Source organism: Dromaius novaehollandiae, chromosome 2 (assembly GCF_036370855.1).
Source record: "Dromaius novaehollandiae isolate bDroNov1 chromosome 2, bDroNov1.hap1, whole genome shotgun sequence".
NCBI lineage: Eukaryota > Metazoa > Chordata > Aves > Casuariiformes > Dromaiidae > Dromaius > Dromaius novaehollandiae.
The window spans coordinates 96,544,870-96,562,653 of record NC_088099.1 but is presented as its reverse complement, the minus strand read 5'-3'; the positions used below and the strand labels follow the sequence as shown (position 1 = coordinate 96,562,653).

General features: G+C 39.8%; 1 protein-coding gene across 1 annotated transcript in view; it reads left to right on the top strand.

Annotated features, from left to right (window-relative positions):
* The window catches only part of CDKAL1 (CDK5 regulatory subunit associated protein 1 like 1), a 450,247-nt gene that overhangs the window by 418,488 nt on the left and 13,975 nt on the right, over positions 1-17,784 (top strand). The gene's annotated exons all lie outside the window — the stretch shown is intronic.

Here is a 17,784-nt window from a genome sequence, read left to right as displayed (position 1 = left end):
GCCGAGCTCCCTACGTGGCTCTACAATGCAGATGAATATTCCCCTGGGAAGGACTCTTTGTGCTTTACAAGGTGAGGATTCGTAATAGTTACAGACAATTAATCCAGAAGTTCCACCACGATGCTTTCAGTACAGGCTGTAGATTATAAAAACAAATGTAACCTTCTTCAGGAAATCAGATAGGTAATGACTTAAATATTATATTTCATATTTCAACCACTGGAATTCATGAACCAAGACTCAAAATGTTTGAGATTTTTAAAAAACCCTGTGCTCTTAATTTGCTTTTGTTTGTCTTTTCAGGCTTTTCTATACAACCAGGAATATGTAAGAACCAGTAACTTAGATTTTTAACAGATTGGAAATTCTCAAAAAAAAAAACCCTTTTGACTCCAGGAGCTGAAGTTTTCAGGAACGCACCACATATTTCTCAGGAAAACTGTGAGCTGACAAAATTATTAAAACGCAGCCAAATTTTTACATTTGATGGGAATAAACTATGCAAATATGCTCTATGCCTCTAGCAGTCTTGCTGTCAGCCTCTCTAGTTTATCTTATCATAAAAATTACAGACTCATTGCATCAATTGTTACAGAGATTTACGAAGCTGGTGATATAGATCCTGTGCATCATTGGCTGTAATGGGACCAACTTATTTTCTCAGAAATAATGCAATATGTAGAAAGAAGGTGAAGATTTGTCTGTAGATGAAATTATCCACATATACAGTATATTCTTAAACTGAGCTTTCTACCAATATGTGGAAAATGCTTGTTATCAAGCATCATTTTTCATCTTTCTTTATCATCTTTCTTTATATATATATGTATTTTATCATCTTTCTTTAGATTTTTGAGAAGGCTTTTTAACACTTTGTATCATACAGAAATAGCGCATTCTTCATTTGTTTCCATTTATCTATGGCTGAAGCTTTAAAAGCCACTGAGTTGAACAAATTAATTCTGATCAAACAGCTCACCTGAATCTTGAGGCAAAACACCAACTGTGTGCTGCTTGAGGATGCTGTGGAAGGCCACTGGGAAACTTCAGTGAGCAAAGAATGAAGTAGCTCTATCTACTGTATGGAGCAGGTTCACTTGAACACATTTGATGCGTGATTTTTTGCTCCTGTTTGGCTCTGTAAATGTGTCAGGTGGTGGTTTTAATTTTTACAACAGTGTTATGTTTGAGACTTACCTCCACAAAGTGCTGTCTCTCTGCAGACCATCAGACCGAGAGGCAAATCCAATACATTCTAATTTAATGAGGACATTGCAGGAGAAGTTTCCCCACACTCAAGACGTCACTCTTACACATGCATAAACACACCAGAGAATGTTTCTAGCTAATAAGCAATCTACATTCAATGCCGTTTCCTTTGCCGTTTCCTTTTTAAAGCAGAGGAGAACCTGATTTCCTTGTGATACCAAGGAAGTCTCAATTATTTTTCTTAAATATGAGTCCCCTTTCGCTGTTTTCAGTGAGGAATCTTGCAAAACACAAAACCTGATTAGCAAAGATATGAATCTCTTCTGAACAACACTAAGCATGCATTTTTTGTACTGTGTATGCATGGTTTTAGATGCTGGAGGGATTTCTTTTTTAATCTTCTCATTAATGGTATTAATAGTATCCTTGTTTAGAAAAAGAGTATAAATGAAAAACTGTCTTTGTATGTAAGGTTTGTTCTGTAAAGAAAGAGAGAAAGGAAGAGAAAGTACCTTTTAAGGAGAGTTCATCCACCTCTGTCACATCATTGCCTGCACATTTCTGAACATCTGACAGCTTCTGTTAATTTCGTTTCACTCCCCGGTTCAACTTCCCATATGGAAAGCTGGAGTGATTTTTGAATAACAGCCAGTAATATCTGAAATGGCAGCAACTGGGAACGCTGACATTGAGCTTGGCTGTGGCCATTACCCAGAATCCTTCCGCTCTCCTTGAGAAGCAATTACAATTTCACAGGTTGGAATTAAAATTCCCTGCGGTATGCAATAGAGTAACTGAAACTGTCAAAGTGATTTCAAGCTGCTAATCTCTCGCTGCTCTGAGTGAGAATTAGAGCCCCTCTTACCCATGCACAGGTCTGACAACTTCAAAACTCCAGACTTCCAGTACATTTAAATACATATGGAGAGTGGCTTGATCTGTTCACACAAAGGATATCTATAAAGATGTTATGTCTATGAACATTTGTTAATAACAAGCCTATCTTTTTTAACTTTATGATGTGTGTAACTTCAGGGACTAAGATAAAGATAAAAAAGTTTCATGCAAGAGTTCTGAGAATTTAGAGGGATGAGTAGGCATGTGCCCGTTTGTGTGAGGTTCCTCTAAAATCTTTATGTAGGTAGTCTTGAACATACAATATTTTTTGCCAGAAAAATGGCTTGCAAGTTTCCTGAATCTTATTTTTAAATATTATTTGTCCAAGTTTTATTATGGGTGCACTTTGTTTTACTGTATGGATAAAAACAAAGCACATTTAGAAATCTCTGAATTGAAAGAAATACCAATAGGAAAGCTGCAAAGCAAATTTGAACTAGGAGACAGAGCCTGCAGAGTTAGAGATCAGCTGCAAAACACCATTTGACTTGTTCAGAGACACGGTTCACCCACCAGATAATTGAAATTAGAATGATTGCTGGAAAGTGTGTTTGTACAAATATCACTTAATGTCTTCTTTTAGTTACATATTTCATTTATGCAGGCTCATACTTAACATTGAAGTGAATCCTTTTTTCTTAAAAGTAAGTGAAGACACTTTGTTAGCTGGTGGAATGGAGAAGAATTATGAATAGTTATATTTTAATTTTAGAGAAGCCTAATAGAAAATAAAAAACTTAACATATAGTCATGTCCCTGCGCCTGCTTGCATTGCAATGTCTGTCCCTTGGCTCCCACCTGGGAAGATGTGGTTTTGGTTTTGGACCATCAATGGTGTAGATCTCATAGCACTATGTTGCGATAAGTTGGATGTTTGAAAAGTCATGAAAATAGCTGTGTTCCAGTCAAAAACCTAATCAAACTGATGGGAGAAAAGATCCTCAAATCTCTTTATTTCTCTTTTCTAAACCTCTCTCTTGTGCCTTTTTACCATGTGCACATCGAATTCTCTCCATTCTCTCTGTTCTCTCACTCAGATTCTCTTCTCATTCTCAACTCTCTTCTCATTCACATTCTCCCAAGATCTCATTTTTCAATGTCAGGAACTATAAGAACAGTTCTATAATGTGTTTAGTTACGCTCCATGTGATCCCCTTAGGAAAAGAAGGTAAGAAGTTGGAAGGTACGGATATGTGGTCCAGTGATTAAGATGTTTTGATGATCAAAGAGCATGAGATACTCTTGTGCAACAGTATAAGAGCTATATTAACACCTAAAATAGATCATTTAGGTCTGTCTTGTGCATCCTACTCTTTCTCCACCAGCAGTCATTAATTTCTCCCCCTGTATTACAACTCAGAGTAAACTCCACTTTGTATATACCACTTGAAGAATCCAGAGTGATTAAGTTACATGCAGCAGGGCAGACTGAAGTGCAGTAATAATGTAGACTGAAATGTGCAGGTAGCGGAGTCCCCCCAAACCAGCAGCAAATGCAGCTTCACACACCTTTTTTTGTCATATGGCTTACTCTTGTATTCACAGCTGAACTTTTTCATGAAGTTTTCATTATTAACATGCTAATTCCAGGTTTCAGAATCCCCCCTGTGCAGAGTGCTAATATTTAAAAAAAGAAAAAAAAAATCCTTGACTGTGTTTAAGTACAAGAAGGTATTATTTAGTAGCTGCATCACCAGAGAAATACATCAGCAATACAGAAGGGAACTAAAGGTTGCCCACTGACAACTTGAAGCTCTTCTTTGCAGCTTCTGCTTCTTTTTTCTCACTACTTAGTCTGTGTTCCTAGGGTGTCTTTCTCCCCTGGCAAAACCTAACCAGATCAAGAAGGGGAAAATCTGTGTTTTTTGGTGGTTGTGGTTTTGGGTTTTTTCCCCGGGGTGAAGGAGCAGCAGTATGTGTGAATCATGTCCCACAAATGGAGAAAGGGCAACATTTGGGTATCTGCTTGACAGTCTCTCTTTTCTTAGAAACTATTTAGCGATGATAGCTATTTCTCTTGAAAAGTAGTGTTAACGTGGTATTTTGTAGAGCATGATCTTGGATGTTTTGCTGAATGCTGGTTGTAGGTAATGGAATAAAATCCCATGCTGGAGACCAGAGAGGGATTCAGACTGGTGCCTACAACTTGCGTGCTTCAAATGTTCCATCTGTTGCTGAGTGTGAGAACAGGCAGGTTGCGCTCAACAGAGCATAAAATAATGTCTACTGCCTTCCTGAGTGGTGGTGGTGGGGACTGGTGTACAAACGTTAGTTGGCAATGAGTTACAGGTTAGAGGAGAAGCTTGGGGATGATGCAACACACAAAGAAAGGGGCCATAATATTTTGGTGCACAGTGTGAGTTGGGGGCTGAGGGAAACACGTGTGATGAAATCCTGACATCATGGGAAATTCAACTTTGCAGTTAGTAGTTAGGATCTCATTATAGTAAAATCTAAAGAATAAAACTGTTTAATGGTGCTTGGAATACTTTGCTGCACAGACACCCTTTCCAACTGCTTATAACTTTGGGGGTTACTGTGGTACATTAGACCAGTTCATTTCACCATACTAGCTACTTCGCACTAGTATCCCAAAGGGAAAAAGAAACAGTTCATCTCATCTGGACTCACCTGTGATCTGGGCATATGCAGGGTTTTATGAAGGAGGGCACTTCAGCTAATTACTGCCTATCACTCTGATCAAACTATTATATTTGTTATTGCAGGGTAGGGAGGCAAAATGGATAAACTGTGACCAGCCAAGGAACTTGCTCAGTCCAGTGGCATTCACTAAATAATACCTACTATTTAATGACTGCAGACTTGGGCTACTGCGTTTTTTTTTCTGAGCACCTCCATTCTGTTTCCTCCCTGTGAGCCCACCTTCTTTCTTACCCTCTCTTCCAGTGGAAGCTGCTTTGCCCGAGCTATCAGCACATCATTTGATTTTATGGACGATGATGTGTCTTCAAAAGATACATATTAGTCTGAGCAAGTGATCTACTTCCCTGAAACCAAGAATGCTGCTTCTCCCATGGAGCTGATTTGCCAGAGGTATCAGTGCTTGGAAACTTTTCTGTTGCAGTATCTCTGCTCTAACTGTGTAGTGTCTGGTTGCCATAGACTTTCGGTTGTATCAGAAACTCCTGTTCGCTAATAAGCGGTTTTAAAAGGCCTCTTCTGTTGTGCTGTGTTCTTTTTAATACTGCAAACTCCAGAATTAAGTAATTCAAAGCAAGAGATAAAATACATCATTGATGTCAGTTGATCATATTAAATTTGATATCCGCTAGTGGCTTTATGAGCCATTAAAGTCAACATCTAACAATCATTAACTACAAGATCTCTATACAAGAGATTATAAAGGGCCATGCGTGACACGGTCTGCAGAGTATTAGTATGAGACAGCAGAAGGAAACGAGTAAGTTACCGAGTCAACCATGCAGACAACCAGTAACAAGGAGAAGGATGTTCTTTCTGAAGGGACAGCTTAATCTCCAAGTATTACAGTAATATTAGGGAAATAAAAAGACAGATAGCAGCTTGGTTATGCTGCAGCAGCCTTAATTTGCTTCTGTCCTGCTCGGATTATTTCGTAGGCAGAGAGAGCAATCCGAATGATAGTCTCCAGGAGAAAGATAAAACAGAGTCTAACAGTGGTTAGCAGCTTTAGCTCTGCGAGAAATAAATAATTTGGTACAGGGTCGAACCTCTTGCAATTCCCTATCTGCTCCTTGTTCAGCTCTAAAAAGACAGACCTCCTAGTCATTTATTTATTTTTTGTGCAAATGTACGTTCATGTTCCTGAAAAGTTTCTACTTTACTTGACTCTGAAATAATACCAAACGAAACCATTTACTCATCTTTTTTTATTTTTAAGGTCAAGTTTTTCTGTGTTTTGTTGCATGCCCTTTGAACCTGAATCAAACAGCATCCTACTTGTGGGGGGAGGGGATAGATTTTTATGTTGTTTAAAACTTAAACCAGAAGTGTTAAGTGGGCCTGTGGACTAGTACTAAAGGGGTCAAGAAAATCAATCCTAGCTGTCAGTCAATTTGCTGTATTTACTATCTGTGCCTACAGATTTAGGGGGCTGCATATTGAAAATCATTGAAGCTAACCAATCTAAATCTGTTGAGAACACTTCCAGTTACTGTGAGTTTATAGTGACACATTAAAATCAGACACACAGATGTTTTCATAGCCTGCTCCAGTCTTCTGAGGAAGACCAGAATCAGTGTAGAATTACCACTGCAGGAGTTTTATAAATTGCTTTCACCATCAAGGAACCTCTTGCATGGAACTACTGCTACATAAGAAGAAAAAGAAACAATAGCACCAAAGAAGAGGTGCCTTTATACAAATATTTATGAAAAAATGTAGTAAACTGTTTTTTTCTCAGTTCAGTAAAATTTGTTCTAGAACAGCTATTAGTCATATTCCAATGCAAACTGTGCATTTGGATTAACTGGTTTAAATCAAGAAGCAAAACCATTATGAAGCATAACTTTATAAGTTTTGTTCCATTAGAGGAGAATGGAAGAGGTCCTTTCTTTCCCTGCTTAGTAGCAGCAGCGGTCCACAAATCTAGAAGTGAAAGAGCCTTAGACTACGTGTATGCCAAATCGCAGCAGAATTCCCATGGCCAGGCTCTTGTCAGCCACATTTCTTTCCATGTTTTTTGAAAGATATTTACTTTTGTGTTCTACAGAAGCGTTGTATGCTAGGATATTCTGTAATGAGGTTGGAATTTATTGTGAGTACATTCTGTAGAAATCCAGGATTACCTTTACAGCTTTCTGAATTGCAGCAGGGAGAACAGTCTACTTCAGCCTTTCACATCAAAGTCATTGTCATAAGAGGTTTCAATAGTATATTTCCTGTTCTTGTTGCATGCACTGCTGCAAAAATTGAGTCACCAGCATATAAATACTTTCTTGGCATCAGTATGTTTGATTTTTCTGTGTTGATTAGCTGCCCATTTCATTTCTCTTTCCACACTTATTGACTCATCTAACTAAGAATAATTGAATTGGGTAGCTGCCAGTCATATTTCATATTTGTGCAAATGTAGGAAAGCTCAGGCTACTCATAAATACTATCTCATCTGTCAGGCAATCCATAAGACTTTGAAATTTTAATGATTTGCATTCATAGCAGTAGCTCGAGCAAAAGACCGGGAATAGTTCCTGTCCAGTCATAGAATGCAGTCTAGTCCCTTGGACAGCCTTGTTCTGTGCAATTGACATACCCTAATGGTGTGCTTAGGAGCAAGGAAAGTAGGAGCTGAAAGTCCGCTCCTTTGGAAGAAAATTTCTGTGGAGGGAACATGTTTTTCTCTGTTGTCTTGAAATGTTCAATAGTCTGGTTCAAACTCAATTGGCAGGTAGAATTGACAAGGTCTCTGAGCTTAAAAAAAAAGATGACAGTGTACTGATTGAACTGAATTTCCAATTGTTGAAATTCAGTTATCTAGACATGCTAGTCATGCTTCAGGCAGTAAAAGCAAGCTGCTGTGATGGCAAAAGACAAGCACAACACTTTCCTCCTCTTTTCTTAGGCACTTCAGAGTTAGATGATAAGTAAAAGTTTTGTGCTTGTGGAGAAGAAATGTTATAGATGGCTTTTTCCATAGATTGTATTTGTCAATATGAGACAAGCTTTAAGTAATACAAAGACCCAAGGAAAGGAAGAATTTTAAATAAACAGCCTTGTTCTGTCTCCCAATGTGATCTTAAAGTAAGCTACGTTTTAAAAAAATGAAAATACCAATTATACTGTCTTCTGCTCACTTTTTTTTTTAACAATTCTTTTTTCCCCCTCAATTCTTGGCAGATGAAACAAGTTTCAAAATACAATAGCTGCTGCTGATCTGGTCCTCTTACGAAAACAAATTTTGGGCCACAATAGTTTCTATAGGCTGAAGCTAATTTCCCGGAAACTAGAATCAAAGTGGCAGCTTCCAGGAGTCGCTACAGCAGCCCAAACTGATTTAAACTGAGGCTGCTGCCTTTGCTGCTGCTCCCTCCTTATATCCACAGCTCTTGCTTGCACCAGCAGTAATGCTGTGTGACTGCCTGGAGGGGCAGTTCAGGGAGCTCATCTGATTGAATACAGTTTTTTTGATTGGATTCATTTTGAGCTGGATCAGGTTGCTGAACTGGCTCGCTGTGCTGTTGCATGAGCATTATTGCAAGGAAAGGGCTGATGGACATTGGCTTAAGCTACCAGAGAACCACACCTTCAGCAAAAGACAAGGACAGCATTAGCCTTACAAGCTGAACTGCCTCTCCTTGGTAGGACTTTGGAAAGGTCCTTGCTCTACCCCTTTACTTCAGTTAGAGAGCTGCAGTAGCATGCTGTGGCCATGGAGAGTCAAATACATGACTGAAAACAGCACTGTTGTGCAAGTGCTGTAGAGCAGAGCCATGAAGTTGTTGTTGGAAGATGTCTGCACAGCTTCTGATGCAGCTGTGGGTCACCCCCACAGTGCAGTCAGCATGTTGCTGAGCTAGAAGGTTTCACAGTACTCTAGTGGTCTGTCCTGATCAGCTCAGGGTTAGTAGATCATAAAGGACATTTAAAGCTACCATTACCCTGTCTCTCCACTAGGCTAGAAATTCTGTTTTGACTCTCTAGAGGTACAGTACATAACAAGATTTTTTTTTTTTTCAAAAGCAGGCTTGAAGCAGAACTTGCTGTTGTCTCCCAGGAAGTCCTGTTTATGTGGGTAGAGCAGAATTCATATTTAAGGACTCTCAGTCTGTCTCTTTTGTTAGCCGTAGAATCCACTTGAAAAAGCAACTGGCATGTGAGTGGGTGGTTGTGGTTTGGGGGGATTCTTTTCTTTTGTTGCATTACTTTCCTTATGCACATGCTGCTAAATTTCTATTTGTAAAGGAAGTACAAAGGAGGAAAAAGAAAGTTCTGCGTCATTTCAGTTTGCCTTTGTGCTTGGATCTTGTCAGAGCCAGCTAAGTTCTGGGCACTCAGCAATGTCAGCAAACATAAAGCAGATATCTAGAAAAGGACTTGGAACTTTATAGTTGCACTGAGACTTTGTTATAAACTCCTGCTTTGAAGACTTGCAGTATCACACATGCAAAAAATGTTAGCTTCCATTAAAGGCCCTCAAGAAATTTGTTACCAAAAACTCAGTGGGACATTTCAGGGGGTACATTCCAAAAGTTTCTGTCATGTATTTGAGGAAAACATCTTTTAAAAAAACAAATTAGTGTAAAGGAGGAGATGCTGTACTTGTACTGGGTTGATATTAAATGCAAATTAAGGTTCTGGGATCAATTTAGGAAAACAATAACATTTAGTGAGAGCTTAACAGAAATGTATGAGAATATAAATGGTCTTAGCTAGGCCTTCTGTCCACTGTTCCCAGAGTATTGTAGAAAGCAAGTGACTATACATTTCGCTTTTGAATTACCAGACAAAAACAGTTTATCAACATTATTCCTGACTGTGTATTGTGAGCATCCTGCTATATTTCTAATGCTATGTTTTTCTAAGTATTACCCATGGATTAGCTTACAATTATTTCAGAGTGTGCCTGTGTGAGTATATGCATTGTTTGTATATGTTTTACAATACATTTGTGTGTTCATCTCTTCATTCTGTAGTCAGTGACTTGAGAAGGCTTGCATGGGTTTAGGGGAATGAAAATAAGGTTTAAGAAGCAAGATTTTATCTTGTTCCAAGGCACTGAAATTCAGGCATTTTGATTTCTTGAAACAGATGTTCAACGACTGAGACAGCTGCCTCCCCTGCGCCCAGGCCTACTCGTGAGACAAATGGGTCCATTGTTTCCCTGGGGTGTAAATACCATGGGTCCTGGGTGGTTGGGATTGCACACACTGAGGTGGTTGCTTAAAGAACTTGGATCAGATACATGTAGAAGATCTTGAAGATAAAGAGTCAGTAATGATAGGACCTGTGCACTCTCTGGCCACGTTTTAGTGGCAAAGTAAAAACACAAGGCACCGATCTTCTGTAAACTTATTCACTCTGAGTTCAAAATACACTGAGAGGTTAAGTTTCTGCCAATAGATAAGGTAATTGTTTTTTCCTCCATGGCCAATCTAAAATCATGACAATGCCATGAGCTTTCTATCATTTGCTTTAGCAAACTGTACTGAAAAACAATTATGTAACTCCGCCTGATGCAATATATATGCATTGTAAGTGATCCAGTAGCACGTAGGTGTGGGATTATCGAGTGTGGAAGTGCAGCCAGAGGAGGCTGAGCTTTGGAGTAAGCAGGCAGATGTGCACTGAGCCACCTGGAGACTCTGGGAGGTCAACATTTTTATTTGCAGATGTGGTAATAGAAACAGAAAATCATAAAAATTTAGCTCAAAGCACTTTTAAATGTAAACCCAAATGATTTGCTCCTTGCATCGGGAAGAGAAAAGACTTCCAGCAGTATCTAGAACCAGGAGTTCAGGAGTTTAGGGTATGGGGAAGCTTACTCATTGGAAGGCAGGTACTGTCAGCAGTGGGTACTGTTACGGAGCTGGCAAGCTTTCAAAGCCATCTTGCAGGGCTTTGGATGAGATGGGCTGTGGGGAGTGTAGACATTGCCTGGGTTTGGGGTGATGGTGTTCTGGCTGTAGCAATGTGTGTGGAGTTAGGCTGTGAGACTGCAGAAGACAGGGGTGGACGGAGCATGTGTTTAGAGTCTGTGGATAGGATTGTGTGAAGCTGGGCTGTGAAAGCTTTACAAGGAACTTCACAGCTCTTCAAAAGTTTAGGAGAAGCTGAGCCTAACACGAGGGCGAAGGCAAGCTGTGGAGTGGCATATAAATTTGTATTTTTCAGTGCTATAAAAATGTCAATTTTAATTTCTCTTTTAAAAATAAGAGTTGCTTTAGGTGTAAGGGCTAATACAGTAGCTAGCAGGTTGGTCAAATATTACAGGAAAGCACAACAGTGCCAGTGAGCTCATGGTCTTTGCTTTGGCTGTCGTTGGCATTGTTAATGCATTAGGCTGAAACAGTTCTTCATAGAGGATCAGTGGTCATGAACTTATTTCTGTAGTACTGAGACATCACTAGAACTGCATGCAGAGTTTGGGGGGTTTTTTGAAATATTAATTTATTCATATGTATTTTTGATACATCTACTGATTTCATATCGCTTTTTCCCACCAGACAATGAGGGTATGTTATGGTCATTTTTCTTTGCTTATACTCGTGGGAATATAGAATTCTTTCTAAGGCATATTCAAAACCTTGCATGTGCCTGCCCTTTTTTTTAAACGAAAGGCAAAATCGTTCTCTACCCTATTATTTTAACACTTTTTTTTGTTTCAATTTATAAGCTTACTGCTCTCAATTTTTTTAAAAAAGAGGGGGTTTTTTTAGCTTTTTTAAAGCTTTGGAGGTAGGGAAAAACAATTACGTAAGAGAATGATTTTCATTCCACTAATGTTCATTCACTTGGCTCATAAGAACAGCTTATTGCATTGTTTACTTGGAAAGAATGAATATCAACACATAAATAATCAGCTAAGAACTAGATTTCCAGAAGGAAGAATTTTCCCACTCAGTTTACTGTTAATTCAAAGCATTATCTTTTTAAATTGGTGTAGCTCACAGGCTTATCATGTTCACATTACTTTCCCTTAGGAGTAAACACAGACAGAAGTGTCTGCTTAGTTTCCAAACTAGAGAGGAGTTGTGGCCTCAGGTACTCAACTCTCTATAGAAAAAAGCCTTCCATAGCTCTCATAGCTGTAGATACTGAATGCATTGGTGTACCTGGGGACTTCCATGCTAACTTTTAAGAAATACTAGGAACTCTTCTTCAGAAAGACACTGAAAAGCAATGTACTGAACAAGGCTCCTGAAAGTGCTTTTTCAGACAGTCTTTCACCTAGCTGAAGTACTCAGAACTGAAATGCTTTAGCTGGAAGAATCTAACCATATCATATAATCTCTGAACTCATTTGCCCCTTCCTTTCACTCTTACAAGGATATGTAACCTAACAGCACAATAGGGTCAACCCTTTCTTCTGATCCCATTGCACCGCAACACTCAGGCCTCCTTTTGGAAAATCCTCTCAGGCTAATATATTGCAATGCCAGTTTTCAGGGTTAGCAAAACCTAATGTATTTAGCTTGTTAACAGCATCCCACAGAACCTCAGGTCCTGGGGACAATTCGTGTCCTTCACAGCTCGTGGTATTTCATAATACTCAAGAGCAGGAAGAGGTTTGTCTGAGATGAATGCCCATGCCTCTAGCCTGACCTGCTTCCACATGCCATCTACACCATTATCAGTTTCTGCAATATGGCTTGATTTTAAAGTTTATCATGGGAAGTGTGTAACCTTCATTATGCATAAGTCATCATATACTTTTATCAGGCACTTTAGCTGCTCCAGATTACAAGCGTATTTATGGGCTGTGTGCATTTATTTCTGTATGGCTTATTTCTGTATGATAGTTTCCTAACACTGAAAATAGATGAAGAAGAAGCAAGCTCATTTTCCTCAAACTGCTGATGTGAAAAAATCAAGCTCAAAGTTTGTGCCATTATAAAAGGCTGCTATGACTTGGAGATGTACTGCTTAACTTTCCAAGATTAGAAGAATTAGCTCTCCACAACAGAAACTTTCTTTCCGCTTGTCTGTACAGCATCTGGCAGAATGTGATGCTGATACCTGTCAAGAGGCTTTGGATGCTACATGGTAACGCTTTTCGGTAAATGCAAGTAACCAGTCATCATAATGACTTCCAGGTATTTACAGTAGTAATGCCTGAATCCCCCCTTCAGACATTGAACTTCTATGCCTACAATGAGATAGGCAGTGCAAGAATGAAGTAACTTGAAGGATAAGAAATCAGAGATAGAAACTGTGAGGGAGGCAAGGTTTAAAAATAGTTCCAATCAACTAAATGCTTTGAATGCACTTAGGGAGGTTGGGGGTGAGGTGGAGTTGTTGGCTGTATAAAATACCTGAACTGAATTGCAAGTTTTTGAATCACCAGAGCTTTACCAGCTTTACAGTTAAGGACTGTTTCCTACCTAGACTGGGTCAACTATAAAAACAACTTTAATTTTGTAATAAGGATTGCATGTGATTATTAAAAAACGGAGATCTTGTGCAGTTGTTTTTGCATAATGGGAAAATACTGGTCCTATCTGCTGTTCTGGTAGTTGTTATTGGCCAGAATCACTTGTTCAGCTATTTTTTGGGTGTAGCTCAGGACAGACTTCCTTGGGGATGACTGAAGTGAACAGAGATTTTGTAGGTGAAGAGTTGTCTGAGATACCAGTAAACCAATTGTTTAAAGCTAAAATGAAATCGCACCACCAACATTGTGCTGGAACTCTCTGTGGGTATATTTTTAGTTTATAATTTAAGTATAATTTTAGAAAAATCTGGCTGTAGCCTTCAGCTTGCTCAGTGGGACAACAGAGGCTGAGAGATACACAATCAGCATGATTTTTTTTTCACATGTCTTGAACTTCATGTTCATTTACATCTGACCTTACAAAGCTGAATGTAAAACACAGCCAGGAGATGAATATAACAAATCTGCACCTACCTGCCCTTTTGCAAGTGAAGTGGTCAAGAATCAGGCTCTGGCATACTTACTCCCTGAGGATTGTCAACAGTCTGGCAGAATACAAGTGCACACCCTTATTCCAGAATAATATAGGACCTCATTCATGTTTGGCTTAATCTACTTTGGAAAAGGAAATACTTTGTGACATTCTTCAGTGGCCTCAATAGACAAATAAATAAAAGATTTAATGGAGCCTTCACGGTGGGACACTGGCAATGGAGAAGGACCGTGAGGACTGGGTTATATAAATTAGGTAGAAATTGGGATATTTTCAGAACTCCATAAGAGATGAGGAAGAGGTCTTTCATCCACCCAAGTTCCTGGGGCTCTGAGGAGAAAAAAACTGCACCACATAGCATTTAGCACAGGGAACAACTATTTCTCATGAGTGTTTGGAGGCTGTATGTGTGCATCATATAGTCTGGCCTCATTCCATCGAATACATTCCTCTGAACTGGACACTAGATGGTAATGATTTTTAGTATGTCAGCTGATAATGAATTATGATAAACAAATGTGTAACTTGTGTATTGTCTCAATAGGCTGTGCCGAGCCAACAGGCTGCACGTGGCTAAAAATATACTGATCAAAGATCTCCAATAGTAATGAGCACTGACGCAGCATACCACAGTGAGTCACTGAGAGCTGTGCTGTCAATTACCTGTGGATTAAGAACCGATGCGATTTTAAACAGATCCCTTATGACCTTAATGGAAAGCTCCCGGGGGCTTTGTGGCAGTGCCTCTTACAAACTCCCAGATCTGTTTTTGACTTTTGTTCTCTCTTTTTTTTCCTCTTTTTCTTTTTTGTTTTTAAAGAAAATCAAACTTCAAAGTCACAGCCTAACTTATCATGAATATACCTTACAGCATGTAGCCCAGGACTTTTCTCCTTATCCCATCTGCTAACCTATCTTCCGCATTTGGACGTGGAAAGGAAGAGGGGGGATCAGACAGCGTGTGCCAGAAGAGTAAGTGATTGTGGTGATAAGGAGTTTCAAGGTCTTGGAAAAAGAATCCTTTTCCTTATAGTTTTCAAACCATTTCTGGCTTTTGTGCTAGCCTGACATTATTTGTATATGTATACACATATATGTGCGCATGTGTGTATTAAGCGCCATGTTATATGTAAAGAGGATAGTTCTTCATGTCAACACAGCTTTAGCAGTGCAGATGGATACTAGGAAACCTAGCAGATGCATTGTAGCTAATCAGACAGAAGCTCAGCAGGGTAACTAAAATTTCTGCTAGAATTCATATCCCTTCATGGAGTTTAATTAAAGAGCTTTCTGTGCATCCTTTTGTTTTATCTGTTGCTAGTGTTTTGTGTCCTATTGTGGCAGTTCCTTCAAATAACCATCAATTTGCTGTGGTAATCCAATGAGGGGAACAAGCAGCACTGTTTAATTATATAAAACTGATAATGAGCTTTGGCTGCCGAAGAGTTAAGGAGCTGCTGCTGGCCACTGGAATACAAAAGACTCGGTGCCAAAGGGGCCCCGGGAACTCTGTGGCACTTCAGACTTCATTGCTGAGCAGCAGTAACTGGCTTGAGCAAGTAGCAGGCCAGCTGAGCTTCCTTCGGGGAGAGAGAACTGTGTTACTGAGCAGCCTCTTGACAGCAGGAAGCAGAACAGGTACAGGCAGATTTCTGTTTCACACCCCAGCAAAAAAAATACAAGGCAATCAAAAGAAAGATTTCTTGTCCTACAGAGGCACAGCCCCTCTGGCACAGGACTCCGTTCCTGAAGCTCACGGCAGAAGTTGCAGTTTGGGCAAAACTAGGTGTCACCTGGTGCCATTGTGCTGAAGGAGGCAGCAGGAGACCTTGGGGAGTGGGGTTCTGGCTGCTCGAGAAACATGAGCCAAGGTACAGACAAGAAGTCAGGTATTCATGTGCTCTATTCAAGAGTAGTGTGGATTCAGGTTAATCAAGAGATAACACTTCTAAGAGGCAAAAACTTAGAATTTTGAGACCTTTGGGGAAGGGAGGGCAGTTTTTTTTTTTTTTAACCAAGAGATAAAATCTTGTGCAACTTCTTGATTTTGCATCCAAACTATTTAGTCATTGAAGCTGTTGTTTTCACTTTTCAGTTTTCTCTAGCTATGGTCATGCTGAAGTAAGCACGGGGCAGGGAACTTTGGAAAACAGGAACAGCAGTGGAGCAGCAGAGGAGAAATCGCTGGAAGCCCTGTTTCTTAAAGCAGAGAACCAAGTCCCCAGTATTCAGCTTTATGTTGATGTAACTGGCTTCCATGTACACACTGTCCTAGTTAATCATAGCCCTGGCAGATTCCCAGGGTGTGTAGTGCCTACAGGGACCTACAAGCCTGATCTCCCTACAGAGGCACTTGCTTGGAAGGTATGTGATGAAGCTATATTATATTTGGCAATAACACACCTAGAAGCAAGGATGTCTGCTAGGGCAATGAGCCATGGCAGGGCCTGCATTTCCATTCTCAACCTGGCCACAGTGCTGTGGGGGAAGAGGCCATGAGAAGAGGGCCACTGCAGTAGAAATAAGCCAGAGTGAAACCTGCACAGAGCTGTGAAGGATACAACTTCTGACACTACTGTACCGCAAAAGCCCAGAGAGTGGACACAACTGTATGAGGAGCACTTTGTTTTTACCAGAATATGGGTGGTTTGTATGCAGGGAAGACTGGAATGGGAAGGGGCAGTACTGGGTTGATATAAATTACAGCATTGCATGTATTGCTACATTCATCCTACAGTACAGTATGCTGTATATTAATGTAGGACTATGATTGCATTATTCAGGCAAAGCTTTTTCTTTGCCTTACTCAGTCTTTTAATTTGGCCAGCTCCTCTATTTGCATGCTATTTGGCCAATTTCTCATAAAGGAAAGTGAACAGATATGGTGCAGTCTTCCTCCCTTCCTTTACTTATACCCTGCACCTCTCCTCTGCAGTTCCTTCTCCTTCCTCTGCCCAAGAGCGGGTTACTGACCTGCTTTCCTTCATGGCCCCTCCATGTGCCACTGTGTCTCTACCCTTGTATTTTATGATATTCCCTGCCCTTATCCTTCTCCTTGACATTTACTTTTCTTTGGTTCTTTTAGTCACAAGAAAAAATACATGAGTCTCTCACCCCTTAAAAGTAAGCACTTTTGAATAAACTCAAGTATTTAAGCTATTACCCACTTTCCTTTCTCTTCTTTAAATTTTAATTTAAAATATAAACTGATTGAAAATGTTTCCTACAATTTCTATATAGAGTTCCTCTTCCCCATTTTCGTTCTGGACAATGTTCAGTCCATCTTTTTATTTGAATCTATGATTTATAGCCCCATCTCAGAGGAGTGTTTGGTCCTCACAGGTGCCGAAGCTAGCCAGTGTTGTTCAGCAGGATGGCCCACATGCCACAGAGTTCCCCTGGAGCTGGCTTTTCTGTATGCCAGTGGCCAGCAACAGCAACTCCTTATCTCCTCCACAGCCACAGTGCATTATAATTTTTATGTAAAGAGTGCCATGCCTCATCCTTATTAGGAAAGATGTGAATCTGAATGATCTCCTCCTCTTTTAGCCTCACTCTTTTTGACATTGCATTCCAGTTATAACCCGGTCTTATAGTTTCATTCTGCATACCATCTATAAAAATACATGCTTTTCTCTCTACTCAGACCACTGTAACTTTGCTGTTATAACTTCAGCTCTTGTTATCTTATGGATCAATTACTGTGCCCATCCTTCATAAAGCTGAGAGATACAACCTACCCATCCCCAGTGCTCCTGCAAAGATAACTTTCCCAATGTGTCAATTTAACCATGTCAGCCCGTGTTCTTTGCGCTTTCCTGTTTCCTCCTTTTCCCATTGCCTTTCTCCTGAAACTTAAGCTACTTGTCTTTATTTTAAGGCTTTTTGTGGCCTGTCCTCTCCCTACCCATCATCATCTCCTCAGTATTAAAGAGCTAGTTTCCATGTCTAATAATCCACAGTGCTGGCCTCCTCTGAGCACTTGTTCTGTTTTTAAGCATTCTCCGTACCTGGAAGGAATGTCCTGGGACAATCTCTAAAGCAGCTTCTTTTGCCTCTCAGCATCCCTTCATAAAACTCAATCTTTCCACATTGT